The sequence below is a fragment of the Bubalus kerabau genome, chromosome 13, assembly GCF_029407905.1.
Source record: "Bubalus kerabau isolate K-KA32 ecotype Philippines breed swamp buffalo chromosome 13, PCC_UOA_SB_1v2, whole genome shotgun sequence".
Classification (NCBI taxonomy): domain Eukaryota; kingdom Metazoa; phylum Chordata; class Mammalia; order Artiodactyla; family Bovidae; genus Bubalus; species Bubalus kerabau.
The window spans coordinates 64,180,246-64,195,001 of record NC_073636.1 but is presented as its reverse complement, the minus strand read 5'-3'; the positions used below and the strand labels follow the sequence as shown (position 1 = coordinate 64,195,001).

Sequence of the window (14,756 nt, the reverse complement as noted above, 5' to 3'; positions counted from 1 at the left end):
TTGAATTTTCTTCTTTATTAAATTCCAGTTCACGTCTTCTCCCCACTGTTCCATTGATTGTCTTTTTCTTACTCATAAGTATCTTGTGTACTAATCCTTTGTCGGTTACATGTATTGCAAATATTTTCTTTCAATTTGTGGCCTGTTCTTTTACTCTCTTTATGGTATTTTAGATGAATAAATTCTTAAGTCTAATGTAGTAAAATTTATTTTTCTTTCTGTATGTTTAAGAAATCTCAATCTTTTCCCTCTCATGGTCATAAAGATATTTTTCTATATTGTCTTCTAAAAGTTTTATAGTTTTACCTTTCACATTAAAATATCTTTAACTTTTTATAGTGGATAATTTTAAATATATGCAAAACTAGGACTTCTCTGGTAGCTCGGTGGATAGGAATCTGCCTGCCAATGCAGGGGACACTGGTTCCATCCCTGCTCTGGGAAGATTCCACATGCCTCGGAGCCACTGTGACCATGCACATCTACTAGCCTGCATAGTGCAACTACTGAAGCCCAAAAGCCCTAACGCCCATGTTCTGCAACAAGAGAAGCCACTGCAATGAGACGCCCATGCCACAACTGGAGACTGGCCCTCACTCACTGCAACTAGAGAAAGCCCACACAAAAGCAAGGAAGATCTAGCAAAGCCAAGAAATAAAATAAAAGACAATCTTGTTTTATCCATACTCCCATCCTCTACATTCACTTGTTCTTGTTCAGTTGCTCAGTCATGTCCAACTCTTTGAGATCCCATGGACTGCAGCACGCCAGGCTTTCCGGTCCTTCACCATCTCCCAGAGTTTGCTCAAACTCATGTCCATTGAGCCATTTATACCATCCAACCATCTCATCCTCTGTTGTTCCCTTCTCCTACTGCCCTCAATCTTTCCCATTATCAGGGTCTAATATTTATTTATTTTTTTATCATTTATAAAAAATGTTATAGTTTATTTTTATATTTTCTTTTGTCTACTTAATTTTATCAATGACATTTCCAAAACACCAAATTTTGGCTTTGTTCATCTTCTTCAGTGTATATTTGCTTTCTTTGTCATTAATTTCTGCTTTTTTTCCTTTTGCTTTCTTAGAATTTATTCTGCTATTTTTTCCCTTAACTTCATATGCTGGATGCTTACCTCTACTTTTAAGACTTTCTTCCTTTTTTCCTTTGTGTGTGTCCTCAGTTGCTCAGTCGTGTCCAACTCTTTTTAACACTTTGGATGGGCTCCTCTGTGCAGGGGATTTTTCAGGCAAGCAAACTGGAGTGGGTTGCCGTTTCCTTCTCCATGGAATCTCCCCAAAACATTGCAGGTGGATTTTTTACTGCTGAACCATCAGGTAAGCCCCCTTTTTTCCCTTGAAGGATATGAATTGCCCTCTAAACAGTGGTTGATTGCATCTCAGCATTTGGATGCATAGTAGTTTTACTACCGTTCAGTTATAAGTATTTTCTAGTTGCCATTATAACTGCCTATGAGTTAAGTTTTAAATTTCATAAATATGTGAAGTTTTTAAAATTTTTGTTATTGGTTTCTAAACTAATTGCGTTGTAGTTCCAGAATGTGGTCTGTTTGATACTAACCACTTAAAATGAGTTTAGCCTCACCTTATGGCCTAGCATTTGTTCAGTTTTCATAAATAAATATTCCAAGGGTACTTTAAGAATGTTTTGTGCAGTTGTTGGGTGCAATGCTCTTTTTTCCCCTGTCCTAGAGAGTGTTCCCTTGATCTCCAGCAGCTTAGAGATCATTTAAGACACAACAATGGAAGAGCCTGTGTTTTCTGATGCCAGGGACTCTTTGGCACTTAACTCTAGAAAGAATATTTCCTAAAGATGCACCAAGCACCATTTTGCCAGACATGTTACAGTGTCAACAAAGTCTCCTTCATACCTCACTTCTGCCTTAGCACGTATTTACACTGTCTCCTTCTCTGTGTTTGCAGATTTCAGACTTTACCTTGCCTCACTCATGATCTGGTTCTTTCATCACTCCTCAGTGGCTTTGGAGGAAGCAGATTTTCACAAAAACTTTTGTGGTTATTGATTTCCAAGGAAATAATGTGTGACAGCTAGCCCTATGCCAGCTAACTAGGAGGTGTCCAATAAAAATTTTTGAATGGAAAAACTAAAAATATAATACAATGTCAAAACTGAAGTTCATTTACTAAAAATTATAATCATGGCAGAAGATCTCATTTAAATGCTTAAGAATTAGAATACAAGCTAATATAAATTTAGAACATAATTCACAAATTGCTTAATTATTCTTTTTCCACTGAGAATACAAACTAGCTATCATTCCATCTTTAGTCATAGAATGCACACACGTGTGACACACACACACACAGAAGTGACAGCAGATTAAAATGAATATAGTGAAGGCATATCATATACCAGGGGTTAGATTTTAAAGTCAGTTTATATAGCAAAAATTGCACACAGTCAAAATTGCCCTTGAAATCCCATAACAAGATGCTGTGTTGTCTTCGTATAGTTTACACAGCCAGTTTTTCTCCAATGTCAGAATAGACTGCTGTTACTTCAGCAAATTTGGAAAATTCAGCAATGGCCACAGGCCTGGAAAAGGTCAGTTTTTATTCCAGTCCCAAAGAAGGGCGATGCCAAAGAATGCTCAAACTACCAGATAATTGCACATAGATCACACACTAGCAAGGCAATGCTCAAAATCCTTCAAACTATGCTTCAGCAATACATGAATCAAGAACTTCCAGATGTACAAACTAGGTTTAGAAAAGGAGACAGGAGACAGAGATCAAATTGCCAACATCTGTTGGATCATAGAAAAAGCAAGGGAATTCCAGAAAAACTTCTGCTTCATTGACTATGTTAAAGCCTTTGACTGTGTGGATCACAACAAACTATGGAAAATTCTTAAAGAAACTGGAATACCAGATCACCCTACCTGTTTCTTGAGAAACCTGTATGCAGGTCAAGAAGCAGCAGTTAGAATGGACATGGAACAACAGGTTGGTTCAAAATTGGGAAAGGAGAACTTCAAGGCTATATATTGTCACCCTGCTTATTTAACTTAAACGCAGAGTACATCATGAGAAATGCTGGGCTGGATGAATCACAAACTGGAATCAAGATTGTTGGGAGAAATGTCAATAACCTCAGATATGCAGATGACATCACCTTAATGGCAGAAAGTGAAGAGGAACTAAAGAGCCTCCTGATGAAGGTTAAAGAGGAGACTGAAAAAGCTGGCTTAAAACTTAACATTCAAAAAACTAAGATCATGGCATCCAGTCCCATCACTTTACGGTAAAAAGATGGGAGAACAATGGAAACGGTGACAGACTATTTTCCTGGGCTCCAAAATCACTGCAGATGGTGACTGCAGCCATGGAATTAAAAGACGCTTGCTCCTTGGAAGAAAAGTTATGGCCAATCTAGACAGCATATTAAAAAGCAGAGACACTACTTTGCCTACAAAGGTCCATCTAGTCAGAGCTATGTTTTTCCAGTAGTCATGAACGGATGTGAGTGCTGGACCATAAAGAAGGCTGAGCACCAAAGGATGAATGCTTTCAAACAGTGGTGCTGGAGAAGACTCTTGAGAGTCCCTTGGACAGCAAGCAGATGAAACAAGTCAATCCTAAAGGAAATCAACCCTGAATATTCATTGGAAGGTCTGATGCTGAAGCTGAAGCTACAATATTTTGGGCACCTGATGTGAAGAGCTATCTCACTGAAAAAGACCCTCATGCTGGGAAAGAATGAGGGCAGTAAGAGGAGGGGACAACAGAGGATGAGATGGTTGGATGGCATCACTGACTCAATGGACATGAGTTTGAGCAAACTCTGGGAAATGGTGACGGACAGGAATGCCTGGCATGCTGTAGTCCATGGGATATCAAAGAGTTGGACACGACTTAGCAATTGAACAACAACTTCAGTTAAGCACCAGATTAAAGAGTTGGTTTGCATTTAGGGGTCATGGTTCTTTAATCATCAGACTCAGTTAGTTTAGGTAAGAAGCTCATCAAAAAGAATTGAGAGAGCCTGAGCAGATTCTTCCCTCTCATTTAACACTCATAATAACAGTATTAAGTGGAACAATGGAGAAATCCCCAGCACTATTTAAGTCCCTCCCTCTCTTCCTTCTTTCCTTTCCTTTTTGCTTGCAGTATGAAGGAGTTCTGTAAGGTTCTTTGGAAAGAGGCATCTTTAGGTACCTTTAATAGTCTTTTTATGATATAAAGTCTTAAAAGAACAGATCTTAAATGAGAATGTTTCTGATACGAGAGCAGGTAATGAACTAGCAATTTTTGGACAGGGTTGACTTTCCTGATGGTAAAATCACACAAAGTAAACATCTAGGTTCTTGATGAGCTTCCATATATTAATTCACTCAATTTCAATAATTTCACCAAATTAAAATATTTGTTGAGCATCTACTTTATGTCAAGTATCATGGGCACTGGAGAAACAATTCAGATAATGGATCACTGCGATGATCATTCAATCTTTTTGGCAACTTTTGCTTAATCCTTAGTACTCAGTCACTCAGTCATGTCCAACTCTTTGCAACCCCATCAACTGTAGCCTGCCAGGCTCCTCTGTCCATGGAGTTTTCCAGGTAAGCATACTGGAGTGAGTTGCCATTTCCTACTCCAGCTTAATCCTTTAGTGCTCTGTAAACCCCTCCTTTCTTACATTGCTCAAAGTGAAAGGGAAATTAGTTAATGGCAGCCTAAGTGATATAAATAGCAACCCAAGACTCAGGTTACCAGCTTACAATCCTTATTAGCTTTTTTACTTTCTAGAAAGATATGGATATGGCCTAGCCCAGCAGTAATAATAGTAACAGCTACCAAATAGTGATTTCTTACCATGTACCAGCCATAGTGCTAAGAACTTAATTTATCTTATCTCAGTTAACTCTCACAATGACTATGTGTGTCTCAGTCACTCAGTCATATCTGACTCTTTTCGAGCCCATGGACTATAGCCCAATAGGCTCCTCTGTCCATGGGATTCTCCAGGCAAGAATACTAGAGTGGGTTGCCATTTCTTTCTCCAGGCAATCTTCCAAACCCAGGGATCGAACCAAGGTCTCCTGCATTGCAGGCAGATTCTTTACCATCTGAGCCACCAGGGAAGCCCCCACAATGACTATAAACTAGGAATTATTCTCGTTTAACAGTTGAGAAGACAGAGGCACAGAGCAGTTTAATGGTTTGTTCTGAACTATTTCAATATACTGCCTCTCAAATTTCCCTTATACCACACACAGGGAAATGTAGTTGTTAAAAGCTGTAGGTGTGCAGCCTAGTGGTGATCCTATAGGCAAAACAAGTTACAGAAGATAAAACAAGAATATAGATCATTATAGATTTTAGAAGATTTTGTTCCTGATTTCAAGAAGCTCATCTCCTATTCTCCTAAGATGAGTCAAAAAAATATTTCAATGAAGAAATAGATTCTATGTGATCCTGGAGTCAGACTGCAGGTCAGGGCCAGAGTTCCCAATGCTAAAGTGGTGTTGCTCTTCTCTCCCTCTCAGAGACCCCAATTCTGTCCCAACTACATATCTTCATTTTTACCCACAGCTCCCATGGCCATTCTATGAACTCCAGAGATACAACAGAGACCCCAGTCTGATTTTCTCCAGGAAACAATGGGACAGAGTTTGGGGAACTTCCCTTGTTGTCTCTGTAATCTCAGGTTTAGGAGAGTTTGGATTGAAACTGGGAGAAAGAGAAAAAATTTCATTTCCAGTTATGAAGGAAAATCTTTAGGGAAAGGTTTTATGACATCTCAGTCACAACTGGAATGAAAAGCCATCTATTTGAGGCACAGACCACTTGACAGACTTCTACCACAGACATTTCCTTGTTTTTACAGAACTAACTGGCTCATAAATTGTTGAAAGTTTCAGAGTTATATAATCATGAATAATAGGAGCAAGTTTTACCACTGGGTTTCATGGGTATTACGAACTTTTGAACTTATTGGAGATGCCAGAAGGCATTGTGGTTTAAAGCTACTCTTTACTGCTTCAATTCCTATAGTAGTTACACAACGAGATGGTATTCAGTTCAGTTTAGTCGCTCAGTCATGTCTGACTCTTTGTGATCCCATGGACTGCAGCACGCCAGGCTTCCCTGTCCATCACCAACTCCTGGAGCTTGCTCAAACTCATGTATATTGAATTGGTGATGCCATTCAACCATCTCATCCTCTGTCATCCCCTTCTCCTCCTGCCCTCAGTCTTTCCCAGCATCATGGTCTTTTTCGAAGAGTCAGTTCTTTGCATCAGGTGGCCAAATTATTGGAGTTTCAGCTTCAGCATCAGTCCTTCCAATGAATATTCAGGACTGATTTCCTTTAGGTTTGACTGGTTTGATCTTGCAAGTCCGAGGGACTCACAAGAGTCTTCTCCAACACCACAGTTCAAAAGCATCAATTCTTCAGTGCTCTACTTTCTTTATGGCCCAACTGTCATATCCATACATGACTACTGGGAAAACCATAGCTTTGACTAAAATGAGCCAGTTAGTTCTGTAAAAACAAGGAAATGTCTGTGGTAGAAGTCTGTCAAGTGGTCTGTGCCTCAAATAGATGTCTCTGTGTTTTAATACGCTGTCTAGGTTGGTCATAGCTTTTCTTCCAAGGAGCAAGTATCTTAATTTCATGGCTGCAGTCACCATCTGCAGTGATTCTGGAGCCCAAGAAAATAAAGTCTGCCACTGTTTCCACTGTTTCCCCATCTATTTGCCATGAAGTAATGGGACCAGATGCCATGAGCCTAGTTTTTTGAATATTGAGTTTTAAGCCAGCTTTTTTCACTCTGCTCTTTCACCCTCATCAAGAAGCTCTTTAGTTCCTCTACATTTTCTGTCATCTGCATATCTGAGGTTATTGATATTTCTCCTGACAATCTTGATTCCAGCTTGTGCTTCATTCAGCCCAGCATTTCGCATAATGTACTCTGCATATAAGTTAAATAGGCAGGGTGACAATGTATAGCCTTGACATACTCCTTTCCCAATTTGGAACCAGTCCATTGTTTCATGTCCGGTTCTAATTGTTGCTTCTTCACTTGCACACAGATTTCTCAGGAGGCAGGTAAGGTGGTCTGGTATTCCCGTCTCTTTAAGAATTTTCCACAGTTTGTTGTGATCCATACAATCAAAGGCTTTGACATAGTCAGTAAAGCAGAAGTAAATGTTTTTCTGGAACTCTCTTGCTTTTTCAGTGATCCAAAGGATGTTGGCAATTTGATCTCTGGTTCCTCTGCCTTTTCTAAATCCAGATGGTATTAGTCTCAAATAATTTTGCCTGCCTGTTGCTTTTTTTAGTTACCTACTTAACACATCTTCTGACCCCCTAAACTGGATTGTGTGTGTGTGTGTGCACACATTAGTCGTTCAGTTGTGTTCAACTGTTTTCGATCCCGTGGACTGTAGCCTACCAGCCTCCTCTGTCCATGGAATCCTCCAGGCAAGAATACTGGAATGGGTTGCCATTCACTTCTCCAAGGGATTTTCCTGACCAAGGGATCGAAACCGGGTCTCCTGCATTGCAGATAGATTCTTTATCATCTGAGCCACCAGAGAAGACCCAAACTGGGTTAGGGCTCACCAGTATACATTCTCACAGCAACCTGTACTTTTCTTTCTTAGAGTGAATAAAATTACAGTTATTTGTGTAATGTGTGTAGTGCCTGTATTTCTCTTGTAGAATGTAAGCTCCATGAGGAAAGGCATCTAAATACATTGTTTGCCACAATATCCCCAGGTCCTAGTGCAGGGCCTGACTCCAGAGATGCTCAATTAATGTCCAGTGAGAAGTGAATGAATTCATAATTTAAGAATCACAGAATTTAAGAACTGAGAGGGATGTTATGAGCCTGTTTAGTGCAACCCTCTCAGTTTATATAATAGAAAACTGAGTTCCAGAGAAATAAAGAGATTTACCCATTGTTACATACTGTTGTGTGGCATGGTCACAACTAAAACTGGGCCTCTTTAATTACCCTTCCTCTACCTTATTGCATTTATGGTTAGTTAAAAGTTTTAGACTGAAGGCATCGACCAGAAATTATGGATGTAGTGTGTTGAATAGTGTCCTTCTCAAAATTCATGTCCACCTGAAACCTCAGAATATGACCTTATTTTTTTCTCAACTATTTCCTGAAAAACTGTATTTTTTTCCTTTTGATTCACCAAAGACCTTATGTAAATATAGCTTTTTCTCTAAGATGTAAGCATATCCTGTGTTTAATATAGTACTTTGAGATTTACACAAATGTCAGGCAATTTGCTTGTTGGAACTCAAGATAGTAACAACATGTTAACTAAAAATAAATTGACAGTTACTCTGTGCCAGGTGGTGCTGAGCACTTTACATGCTTTATTTCATTTAATCTTCACAATTCTAGGTTCTATTATTTTATAATGGGTAAACTGGAGTTTAGCAAGATGAAGAAAATCATTCACAGTTATACAACCATAAAATTGATGGAATAGTTAATCTTACTCCAGAGACTTTTCCCTTAAACAGTATACCACAAGAAGAGAAGCTCCATGCTATCATTTCTATTACCTCAAGTGAAATTTGCTTTTTTTTCGCTTAGGCATCTGCCTGGGCCCCCCTTGTGACCACCATAATACTTATGAGAACCAATGTAAACATGCTGCATGTTGTTTTCTATACAGTGAGCAATAACGTACTCTGTTTATGACTCAGGAGTCTTGAGTCTCTTGCCAGCAACATGCTAATGTTAGTTTGTGTAAGATAAAAGAAAATATCTATATTGGTCTCTGCATGCTCCCCTCCCCAACTTCCCGGTGCAGAGTTCTTAAAACCCTTATCTTAAAAGCCCCACAGTCTGTAGTGCTGTGAATGTGGCAGAAGTGTGAGATGAAAGTAAAGAAGGCACATAGGAGAGAAAGGCAAGAGGAAAGAACTCAGTTTTTCTCTACTCAGGAAGACCAGTAGGTTTTTATTACATAGCTGGTAAAGTGAAAAGCAAAGTCGCTCAGTCGTGTCCAGCTCTTTGCAACTCCATGGACTGTAGCCTACCAGGCTTCTCCGTCCATGGGATTTTCCAGGCAAGAGTACTGGAGTGGGTTGCCATTTCCTTCTCCAGGGGATCTTCCCGAGCCAGGGATCAAACCTGGGTCTTCTCCCATTGTAGGCAGACACTTTTACCGCTTTTACCGTCTGAGCCACCAGGGAAGTCCTACATAGCTGGTAAGCAGGATAAAAATCACATCTCAGCCTTGAGAATTCTGATGATGGGATGCTGACAGAGACATGACTCTTTGTAAGACAAAGGATCTGGACCCCATGGGCAAAGACTGGGGTTATGAGGATGCTGTTTTGGATCTGGTAGTGAGTACTCTTATACAAGTGGTGGGTGAGAGATGGGGGCAAATGGTCTCCCAGTGCCCTACCTGTTAATGTAGTTGAGCAGTCTGAGGAAGGACTGAAACAAACCATCAAAAAATGGTGCCTGAATGGTGGTTGCTCATTCTCCTCAGGATGGGAGAAGGAAGGGATGACAATGGACAGAAAGCCCCAGGGGCCCTGTAAAAGGACAATGTGGCAACAGCTAATGAGTCAGGAGTCCCCAAAGCTGAATTAAACAACAGCAATGAGGATGTGAGTTTTGGGGGAAGTAAGGATATTACAGGTTTGGTTGAGCAGAGAACAAGAGGTCCAGCAGAAACAATATAGATTCCTAGAAGGAAAAGGAAATCAGAGCATGAGTTAAAGGTTAGAGACCATTTCCTACTATACAGCACTACCTGCCTGATGCAGCTACCAAGTACAACCCTTAAATTAAAAAAAAAAAAAAAAAAAAAGGCACGTGTTAACCTGCTACTAAACCCTTGTTGAAGCTGAATGCCTGACCCACGAGGCTGTGTAACTCTTCAGCCTGATAGTCCCATTTTGGATGGGTAAACAAGAACTCTACAGTCAACCAGGGAAGATTCAAAAGGCCTTGCTAGTCAAGTGGAAATGGTATATTCAAGTGCATAGCTGGGCTGGCTTTAGTGATAAGTCAACTTTATGTGAAAACTTTCTCCCCTCACTAGCTCACTTGGACCCTTGATTTGCAGAAGTTCTCCTAAATGCCTAAGACTGGTTCACTGATGGTTTTATTAAAGTGAAAACTGATGGTGTTCACTGGCTGGCTGGCTCCAACAATTCTGGAAGACCAACTGCAGTAGGGCCAATTAGCACAATGAGCTGAAGTGAAAGCAATCACCTTTACCTTAAGACTAGTCATGCTATATATTTTAACTGACTCTTTGGCTGTTCCCATTCTTAGCTGTCTGATTTGCTGCTTGGAAGACGACAGACTGACAGATGAAAGGAACCCCTCTTTGGGTCATGAACTCTGGGAACAAACTGCAGATGCCAATCAGTCTGGATCACTCAAGTGACAGACAAAATAAGGGCTCATTTTTTTATAATACCAACTGGAATCAAGCTGCTGATCAGGCTGCATGCATCATTCAGACTACCACAACTGCTATCTAGACCCAACATCACATTAGACATGGGAGCACATCATACATGCACTGGGCACACATTTCTACGTAGATTCTATGTTTCTGATGCAGAAGCTGCCACTCATGCCAGACTTATGACTTCTGTCAGAAGCTGGCTAATTTGTCTCATAGTGAAAACAGGCCATATTGCAATGAGTATTGACCCTACTGGTTCCTGAGGAACTGAAGAATTAGAAGCTTTGAACCCATCTGAGGGTTTCTCATTGCTGTCAATTCATTCTTAAATTATGATTTTGCTGTTTTAGTCTGATCAGCCAATTCTGGCCACATTATTGTGGCCCTTAAAACTAACATGATTTTGGCTTTCTGGATGATGATAATAATGCACCTTTTATTACAAAAGCTCATTCAACAATGGAATAATAGTCAAAGTATTTGATAGACATTTCATTCCCCCTACCCTCGGACTGCTGGCATCATTGAGGGATGGAATAAAACATTTTAAAAAATAATGGCTTTGCAGAGACATAACTCACATATATAAAATTCACTCTTTTGAAATGTACAATTTCAGTGGTTTTAGCATTTTCACAGAATCATGCAACCATCATACAATATGTAGATTTTTGTGACTGGCTTCTTTCATTTAGCATAATGTTTTCAAATTTTATCCGTGTTGTATCATGTATCAGTACATTCTTTTTCAAGGCTAAGTAACATTCCATTTTATGGATATGCTACATTTTCACTTATATATTCATTTGTTGACAGGAATTTGGGTTGTTTCATTTTTTGGCTAGTTTGAATAATACTGCTATGAACATTTGTGTAAAAATTTTTGTGTGGATATATGTTCATTTATTTTGGGTATATACCTAGGAGTGGAATTATTGGGTCATAGAAGGCAATGGCACCCCACTCCAGTACTCTTGCCTGGAAAATCCCATGGACGGAGGAGCCTGTTAGGCTGCAATCCATGGGGTCACTAAGAGTCGGACACGACTGAGCGACTTCACTTTCACTTTTCACTTCCATGCATTGGAGAAGGAAATGGCAACCCACTCCAGTGTTCTTGCCTGGAGAATCCCAGGGACGGGGGAGCCTGGTGGGCTGCCGTCTATAGGGTCGCACAGAGTCGGAAACGACTAAAGTGACTTAGCATACATAGCATGATAACTCTTAACATTTTAAGGCACTGTCAAAACTATTTTCCAAACTGCCTGTACAATTTTGCAATTATGTCCAGCAATGCACAAGTGTTCCAACTTTTCCACATCCTTGCCAAATTTGCTACTTTCTTTTTGATTTACAGTCATCCTAATGGGTGTGAAATGCTACCTTTTGGTTATTTCCATAATGAGTAATGACATTGAGCATCTTTTCATGTGCTTATTGTTCATTAGTACATCATCTTTGGAGAAATGTCTATTCAAATCCTTTGCTCATTTTAAAATATGATCATTTGGTTTTCTGTTGTTGAGTTGTAAGAGTTATTAATATTTATATATTCTGGATACAACATCCTAACCAGATAAATGATTTGCAAATATTTTCTCTCCTTCTGTGGGTAATCTTTTCACTTCCTTGATGGTGTCCTTTTTTAAAATTTTGATGAAGCCTAATTTATCTATTTTTCTCTTCATTTGTTGTTTTAGAGTCATATTTGAGAAACATTGCCTAAACTAACATCACAAAGATTTATTATGTTTTATAATTTTAAATCTTATATTTAGGTCTATGATCTACTATGAATTAACTCTTGTATGTGGTAATGAGGTAGGGGTCTGATTTCAATCTTTTACCTGTGGCTGTTCAGTTTTCCCAGCACTATTTGTTGAAAAGACTGCTCTTTCCCCCATTGAATGATCTTGTCATGCATGTCAACAATCAACTGACTATAGATGGATGGGCTTATTTACAAACACTTAATTCCATTCCAGGGCTTTCCTCATAACTCAGTTGGTAAAGAATCCACCTGCAATTCAAGAGGCCTGGGTTCAATTCCTGGGTCCAGAAGATCCCCTGGAGAAGGAAATGGCAACCCATTCCAGTATTCTTGCCTGGAAAATCCCATGGACAGAAGAGCCTGGCAGGCTACAGTCCATGAGTTCGCAAGAGTTGGACACGATTTAGTGACTAAACCACCACCACCAATTCTAGTCCATTGACCTATATATCTATCCTTATGCCAGTGCTATAATTGTTAATTTTATGCATCAACTTGACTAGACCACAGGGGCCTGGAAATTTAACTAAACTTTATTTCCGGGTATGTCTGTGAGAGTGTTTTAGGTTATTCGTGGACTCAGCAACATGGACTTCCACTCCCTCAGGGCAATCTGGCTACAGCCATCACTGGGTCCCTGATCTGCCAGCAGCAGAGACCAATATTGAATTCTCAATATGGTACCATTCCCTGGTAGCAGGTTGACTACTTTGAACTACCTCCATCATGGAAGGGGTAGCATTTTGTTCTTACTGGAATAGGCACTTAATCTGGATTCAGATTTGCCTTCACTGCACACATTGCTTCTGTCATAATTACCATCCATGGATTTACAGAATGCCATTTCCAATGTAGTATTCCACACAGCATACTTCTGATCAAGGAACTTGTTTCACCAGGGGAAAAAAAGCACAGAAATGAGCCCACTCTCATTGAATTCACTGGTTTTATCATGTTCCCCAATATCCTGAAGAAGCGGGATTGATAGAATGGCAGAATGGGCTTTTGAAGACTCAATTACAGAGCCAGCTAGGTGGCAATATCTTGCAGAGTGGGGTAGGGTTCACCAGAAGTCTTTAGGCAGCCTCTTGTATCCACAGGTTCTACATCTGTGGATTCAACCACTGGGGGTCAAAAATATTTTTTTTAGATTCCAGGAAGTTCCAAAAAGCAAAACTTGAATTTGGCATGCACTAGCAACTATTTACGTAGCATGGCTCTAGTGGTAAAGAACCTGCCTGCCGACGCAGAAGACACAAGAGACCTGGGTTTGATCCCTGGGTCAGCAAGATCCCCTGGGGGAGGAAATGGCAACCCACTCCAGTATTATTGCCTGGAGAATCCCATGGACAGAGGAGCTGGGTGGGCTACAGTCCATGGGGTCGCAGAGAGTTGGACACAACTGAAGGACAGCATGCATGCACATAGCATTTACATTGTATTCGGTTCAGTTCAGAGGCTCAGTCATGTCTGACTCTTTGTGACCCCATGGACTGCAGCATGCCAGGCTTCCCTGTCCTTCACCAACTCCCGGAGCTTGCACAAACTCATGTGCATCAAGTCAATAATGTCATCCAATCATCTCATCCTCTGTCGTCCTCTTCTCCTCCTGCCCTCAATCTTTCCCAGCATCAGGGTCTTTTCCAATGAGTCAGTTCTTTGCATCAGAACATCATGGTATTGGAGCTTCAGCTTCAGCATCAGTCCTTCCAATGAATGTCAGGGTTGATTTCCTTTAGGATGGATTGATTGGATCTCCTTGCTGTCCAAGGGACTCTCAAGAGTCTTCTCCAACACCACAGTTCAAAAGTATCACTTCTTTGGCGCTCAGCTTTCTTTATTGTCCAATGCTCACATCCATACATGACTACTGGAAAAACCATAGCTTTGACTATAAGGACCTGTGTCAGCAAAGTAAATAATCTAAGAGATGATTTCAAGTATACCGGAGGATGGGAGTATATAATATGCAAACACACCATTTTATGTAAGGGATTTGAGAAGCTGCAGATTTTGGTATCCACAAGGGAGGAGATGTCTGCAAATACCAATCCTCTGCAAATACCCAGGGACGACTCTACAGTTGACCCTTGAACAACTTGGGAGTTGGGGTGCCTACCCTCTGAGCTGCCCTCATAGCTTAGTTGGTAAAGAACCCACCTGCAATGCAGGAATTTGCCTGTGATGCAGGAGATCTGGGTTCGATTCCTGGGTCTGGAAGATCCCTTGGAGAAGGAAACGGCAACCCACTCCAGTATTCTTGCCTGGAAAAATCCCATGGACAGAGGAGCCTGTTGAGCTACAGTCCATGGGGTCACAAGAGTCGGACACGACTTAATGACTAAACCACCACACTCTGAGCAATTGAAAATCTTCATGTAACTTTACAGTTGGCCCTCCAAATCCACAATTCCATGGATGGTATAGTACTGTAGCACCTATTTATTGAAAAAAATCTGTGTATAAGTAGACCTGCGTAGTTCAGATCCATGTTGTTCAAGAGTCAACTGTAAAGGTTCTGAATCAGTGTCCTCAT

General features: G+C 40.4%; 1 protein-coding gene across 4 annotated transcripts in view; it reads right to left on the bottom strand.

The window, feature by feature from the left end:
* ASIP (agouti signaling protein) overlaps window positions 1–14,756 on the bottom strand; it is a 91,321-nt gene that overhangs the window by 36,934 nt on the left and 39,631 nt on the right. Inside the window, exon 7 of one of the 4 annotated variants that reach the window (XR_008701637.1) lies at window positions 9,021–9,716. The exons of the other annotated variants lie outside the window; for them this stretch is intronic. The gene's annotated coding sequence lies outside the window, so the exon portion shown is untranslated. Of the gene's footprint in view, window positions 1–9,020; window positions 9,717–14,756 lie in introns of those variants that run through there. 4 annotated transcript variants of the gene reach the window in all.